Raw genomic sequence first — 6,069 nt, forward strand, 5'->3', positions numbered from 1 at the left:
ATCGCTTCTTGGTTCTTTGGCTCTGGCTCGACATTCTCCACATTCTCCGTATCTACCTGTATGGGATCCTCGATGATGAATAATTGTGGTTGTTCGCAAGAGTGGCCAGCGGTGAATAGAGACGCTATTTGGCGATGGACTCACTAATAATTGCTGTCGACTTTGGCCCATCAATAATTGTGATCCTATCAAACTGGATCGAACACCAGCAGAAAATAGATTTTTAGCAGCAGTTTTCTATCTACCCATTTGGCGACTGCAGCTAGAAATATTGTTCATTAGGGGCAGTCGATTAAAACTGCCGCTAAAAATCAATCGACTGCCACTACTGGCGAGGCGCGAGTATTATTTTCACTTTTTCTCCCTCGCACCTCTTCCTCCCCTTTCTCTCTCAGTCGTCCCTCTCTCACTCTCTCTCCTCTCTCTCAGCCATCCCCCTCTCGCTTTCTCTCTCAGTCGTTTCTCTCTATCGCTCGCTCGCACTCTTTATCTCTATCTCTCGCACACATAGTCGCACCTCAACAAATCCCCCTCTCTCTCAGGCACATCCGTAGGTGAAGATGGTGGTAGTATTGATCGAGTGGGTGAGAGTGGGAGTTGGGGACTTTTTCCCAACTTGAAACTGCTAATGATTTTTTACATGAACAATTTAGAGTCATTAGATTCAAGGTTAGCAGTGGAGATTATGCTGCATCTCACAACATTACTTATTGATGGTTGCCCCAAATTGAAGCTCGATGATTTGTTGGGGCTGGAATGATATAAAGAAATCTTGAGCTTTTGATTCTGTAGATCACCACAAGAAATCGAATAGATTGATGGAGATGGAACAATCTTGTGCAAAGCTAATTATATATATCCACTAGTTGAAGTAAAGATTCTTCCCTTCGTGAAATTATCGGAATGCCATTGTTGGAAAACAAACACGAAGCAGCAGAGGTCTCCTTGCATGAAAAATCTACTGTCTTCATACGACTACTCCATCAGATTTTTTGAGTGAGTAAAACTCCTGCTTTCTTCATCTTCTTTGTTTCAATTTATTTATAGGGAAAAAATTCTGGCTAAGGCTTCACGTTTACTTTCTTCATTATAGGAACTGAATGAACCAGGTCATCTACACATCTCTCAAAGTTTCTTTGAAGGTTTAATACGCATCATTATGGGTGTCAGCCTCTCCTTTCATTCTTTATTATTAAGTCTCGGGTGAGAGCCCTTTCCATGTATTGTCCGTTTTAAACAGAAAAATAGGTTTAACAAGCTGTAAATGCAGACAACAGTTTGTAAAGCTTCGGGAAATGAATGGGGCTCATCAATGGCTGAAACAACAGTCAATTTTTTGTTAATTTGCTCCAAGGTCCTGATGATGCAGGTACGTTAAATTCCCTTCTTTTTCTAGATGATTTGTTTCATTCCAAATATTCCTTATGTACATGCAAGTTCCATCCTAAATTACATCTTACAGTTTAGCATTAGTTGCCCTGTCAACTGCCCTACCCACGTGTGCATTTCCAAAGCATGTGATTGACAGATAGAGAAGCTCCAAATGCACATGCCTAGTGCAATCTTTCTCAAGTAATGCTTGCAGGTTAGGCTCCTTCATGTTTCATTGCTCAATTATATTGTTGGTTAGAATTAAAGTTTCAAATAGATGGTTTAGAAAAATAATACAAATCTATTTCACCAATAGCACTAGCTCTGTCATAAGAAAAGGTTATCATTGGAATTTACAAGTTAAATAGAGGGTGGTTATTTCTCCAGATTTTAAGAATTTGGAAAAAAAAATGATCATTGTATCTCAAAAGACTATGCTTTGAGTTTTATATGAAGCAAATAGACTATGCTTTCAGTTTTACAATTTAATGTTGACAAAATATGATCATTGTATCTATGAATCATCTTCTTTTTTCTTTCTTTCTTTCCATTATTATTATTTTTTTTGTGAATCACAGAATTTTATTAATATGTAAAGAATCATAGCAGTCCAAAAGAGATAGCAGGGGAGGTACAAAGACAGCTACCACAGAAATTTGTACAAAAATATAATAGGTTACACTTGAACCCCTGGCTCAGGCTTTTTTCCCTGCTACCACAGCTACCACAGAAAATTATTATGAAAAAAATGGCAGCTACGGTATCTCTGAGATGATGCTGGTGATGTGTTCAAATTATTATGAAAGAAATGGCATTGATTTTGCCTAGAAATCAATGCCAAAAGTAGAAATTGAAGGCGGATTGGGTTACCACAGACTCCAAGAAGAGAACCTCACCTTGTTGGGCCTAGTGGGCTTGAAGAGCCCTTGTCGACCAGAGGTGAAAACAGTTGTAAAAGCTTGCAGAGATGCTCGAGTGAACATCAAGATGGTCACTGAAGACAATATTTTCACTGCAAGAGCTATTGCCATCAAATGTGGGATACTTGAACCTGATGAAGAAGCGAACAAAGAAGACAACCTCACCTTTTTGGCATTTATTTTCTGCATTATTAAACCATCAGGGCCCATACTAGGTGGGTTGTGGCTAAGTGCCCCAATTTTCAATTCTTGGTATTATTGTTAGACATTATGACTAAGTACATTTGCTGTAGGTTGTGGCTTAACATTTCCCTACCGTCTTCTGTTATGTTTCTGTTGGTCCTTTGGACCACACTAGCTTTGTGTCTTCCTCTTAAGGGTACTTGTTCTGCTATATGTTATCTTTTATTTTGCATTTGAATTGTGGATGGGACAAATTCTCTTTTATCTTTGCTTTATTTAATGTGATCAGCATTTATACTTCAGTCAATTGAAGCTCTTCAAAACACTTGTGCCTAAAGTTATTCAGTGGGCCTTATTGGTTGGACCCTATGTCTTGCTTATTTATATTGGTTCTATCCCTTGGTATTCAGGCTGCTAATGACTGTGATCTTGAACCTGCGGCATATGGATTCTTCACTCAAGCCTGCTAATGACTGTGATCTTGCATTCATCACGAGTTAACATGTCTATGCACGTATTTGGTTGAAAAGATCTAGGGATTTTATCTGTTTGTGCTAGTCTTAGAATTTTATGAGCCTGATTTCTTTTTAGCATTGGTTTGGCCAAACCAATTTTGAGCTAAAAAACTTGTGCAGGTTGCATGTTTGATCTGCTTTTGCTTGTTGTCAAGCACTTGGGTGGATGGAACAGCTTTAGATGGTACTATATCTGCATGATGGGATACTAACATAGTGTATCCTCTATAGTATCAGAATGCAGATGTTTTCTCTAGGGTCATTAATGGCCACTACCTAATGATAGACCTGGTTATCCAGGGTCTTGGGAGTATATTGATGACATAGCCTTCTTTTATTTATTCTTTTTATTTTTGTGCAAAATGCCAGTTCACAGGCTCAAACCTGTGTCCTCGAGCTTGTAAGCCCAGGGTTTTACCATTACTCAAAACAATTGCATAAAGTGGTTGATGTTTTCTCTCTAGGGTCATTAAAGAGAGCTTGTGCCGCTAAAAAGCGACTTATAGCGGCAGTCAGTTTAGTGGCAGCCGCGACTGGCGCTAAAAGTATTTATCGTAACAGTTTTGTATTTGTACCGGCAGCCTTAAAAACTGTCGCTAGAACTTCTAGCGATAGTTATTTTAACGGTTGTTTGCCAGTTGCCAGTAATGTTTCTAGCGATAGTTTTAGGGACCTTTGACTGCCACTAAAAGTCATTTTTCTTGTAGTGGAAAAACATACATGGTTTCAAATATTGTGAGAGGACATCTTTCTTTCTTGTTGATCAATAACAGAAAATTTTCATTAATTGAAATAAAGCATGAGTACAATCCAGGAGGTAGCAGCCTGGCCTCATTGAACTTGTTACATCACAACCCAGAACAATTAATCTCTAGCAATCCCTTTCTTGTCTACTAAATCTTCCAAGCCATTTGCGGATCTTTTGACACAAGAAAGGTAGCTTCAAGTTTCCTGGTAATCTCCCTTAAAGCTTGTTTGAGTCCAAACTCCTTGATTACCAACTTCACATCCCCTTCTACCCCAACCTATCAAAGTTCTAACTACTCAACTAGCCTCATCCCATGGCTCCCTAAAGCATCATAATGACATGACAGCACAAGATTATTATCCCAAATCAGATTCTTCCACTGTTTATAGAAATGGCTATATTTGGCTCATGATAAACTGTTAATCGAGACTCATTTCAAATGAAAGACTCATTTTGTTATGAACTAAATTGTTAACTGATACAAATCCATATCAATTACCATGAGTAGAAGAATGAAAGAACCTTAAACAAGTTCGACAAATTGCACTTATCTGGAAAAGTAAACAAATGACCGAACAAAGCATAAAAGCAAACATCTTGCTTACCATAAATAAACAAAGAATTTACAGATTTTGCTGAAGATCCATTAGATTAAACCAAGGTGCAAAGAAGAAAAGTAAATGGTGTAGAACATTAAAGAACTCCCATTTTTTCTATTAAGGTACAGATAACAGAACTAACACTAATTAATGGTGTAGAACGCGGAAGAACTCCCTAAACTATCCTCAGTCAATTGACACTAATTAATGATACTAAAATCTACTAATTCAAGACAACTGAACTGATAATTCAATTAGGTCTGAAGAAATGCAAATGAAGTTGTAGATAGATTATTGGTGGATAACAATCAAAAGGATAGAATTTAAATCACTTGTACATATCATGTAGAACTTCAAGGAAAGAAACAATGTAAGTACAAATAATGTGAAGCAATAAATATGCAACGCTTCTTCTTGAGTTTTTTAATGTACATAAGAGAGAGAGAGAGAGAGAGAGAGATCCTATTACAATATAGGGGTGAGCAAGAAAATTCTCTCTCCTTGAACTGATGATGTTTCATGATATATTTTTTGTATGGTCTATTGTGCAAATGCTTAGATGTGTTTGTAAGTAACAAGGCCGGCCTCAACTCCCAGCTCCATTATAATTTCAGGGACAAGCACTAGGGTTTCAGATATTTTCTTTTTTTGCTTCATGGAGCCTTCTTGGGGAATCATTTGTAAATTCATTAGATTTGCTCCTGGTACCTTCTTTGATTCCATAGAGAGCATAATTTAGAGTATGCTTGTGATAAACACATACCCAACACACCATTGTGGTATTCTACTCATACCCTATTATAGGTCAAATATTCAAGTCCAGAACTCCTACATTTTTTTCTACTACACTACTTGCTATACTAAACAACCAGTGTGTGACTTGTGTTCCATCATGTGTGTAAAGACCCATTCATGTGAGAATACTGAGTCCGGGATACCAGTCACATTGTGATTGATTATTGTAGAGAATATAGGGGAAAAGTGTAAGAGATTTGAAAGCTTTCCTTGCAGAACATTTATTAGAAATAAATTTCGGTAAGAAGTTTTTATAGCTAAGTTAAGATTTATTAAGGAAAATAAGAATTGAAAGCTTGCAAGGTGTATGTGAGCAATGCAGATCAAACCATAAAAAAGATACAAAGCACTTTATCTACTAGACAAAACAAAAGAAAAAGAAAAAATAAAATAAAACATGCATACCTGTAACAAGAGAAACCAAAGATATCAATCCAGAACCCAGACTTAAATTACACCTGGAAGAGAACAATCCCATCATGTAGTATAGTAAGCACTTCATTGATGTCATAACCCACGAAGGCTGAGTTTGAAAGGAGTGCAAAACCTTATATTTTGAATTATTTTTTATGTATTTACGCTATACATATTTGTATTTGTACTCTTTCCAAACTGAGCCTGAATTGAGTCCACAAGACAAGGAAGTCCAAATCACCAAAAGCAGAGTACAATACAAACAATGTGCAGATAACCACATAGAGATGAATCATGCTAATAATTACATAATTGCAAATCAAGATCATTTAGGAAAGATGACGATAACCACATACTCATGAATTCCACCAGTTAACATATAATAAAGAAAACGATGCAAAAGTTGACTCTGTCCATGAAACCATTTTTACTTGAAAAGTATTTCGTGTCAATCATTAAAAACATTGATTGAATCATCTAGAGGATCGTCCATAGCTGCAGAAAGAAACAACAAAGACGAAGCA

The 6,069-nt window shown here is 37.0% G+C and overlaps 1 long non-coding RNA gene across 1 annotated transcript; it reads left to right on the forward strand.

Moving 5' to 3' along the window:
* The first annotated feature begins 393 nt into the window (after positions 1 to 393).
* LOC148844011 (uncharacterized) lies at positions 394 to 2,781 on the forward strand. Its single transcript, XR_016103135.1, has 5 exons — positions 394 to 996; positions 1,094 to 1,203; positions 1,271 to 1,369; positions 1,463 to 1,585; positions 1,950 to 2,781. It is a non-coding gene; the product is annotated as an uncharacterized LOC148844011 (long non-coding RNA).
* Positions 2,782 to 6,069: the final 3,288 nt, after the last annotated feature.

This window comes from Nelumbo lutea, chromosome 8 (genome assembly GCF_056320005.1).
Source record: "Nelumbo lutea isolate HS-2025 chromosome 8, American lotus-T2T, whole genome shotgun sequence".
NCBI classification, from domain to species: Eukaryota; Viridiplantae; Streptophyta; class Magnoliopsida; order Proteales; family Nelumbonaceae; genus Nelumbo; species Nelumbo lutea.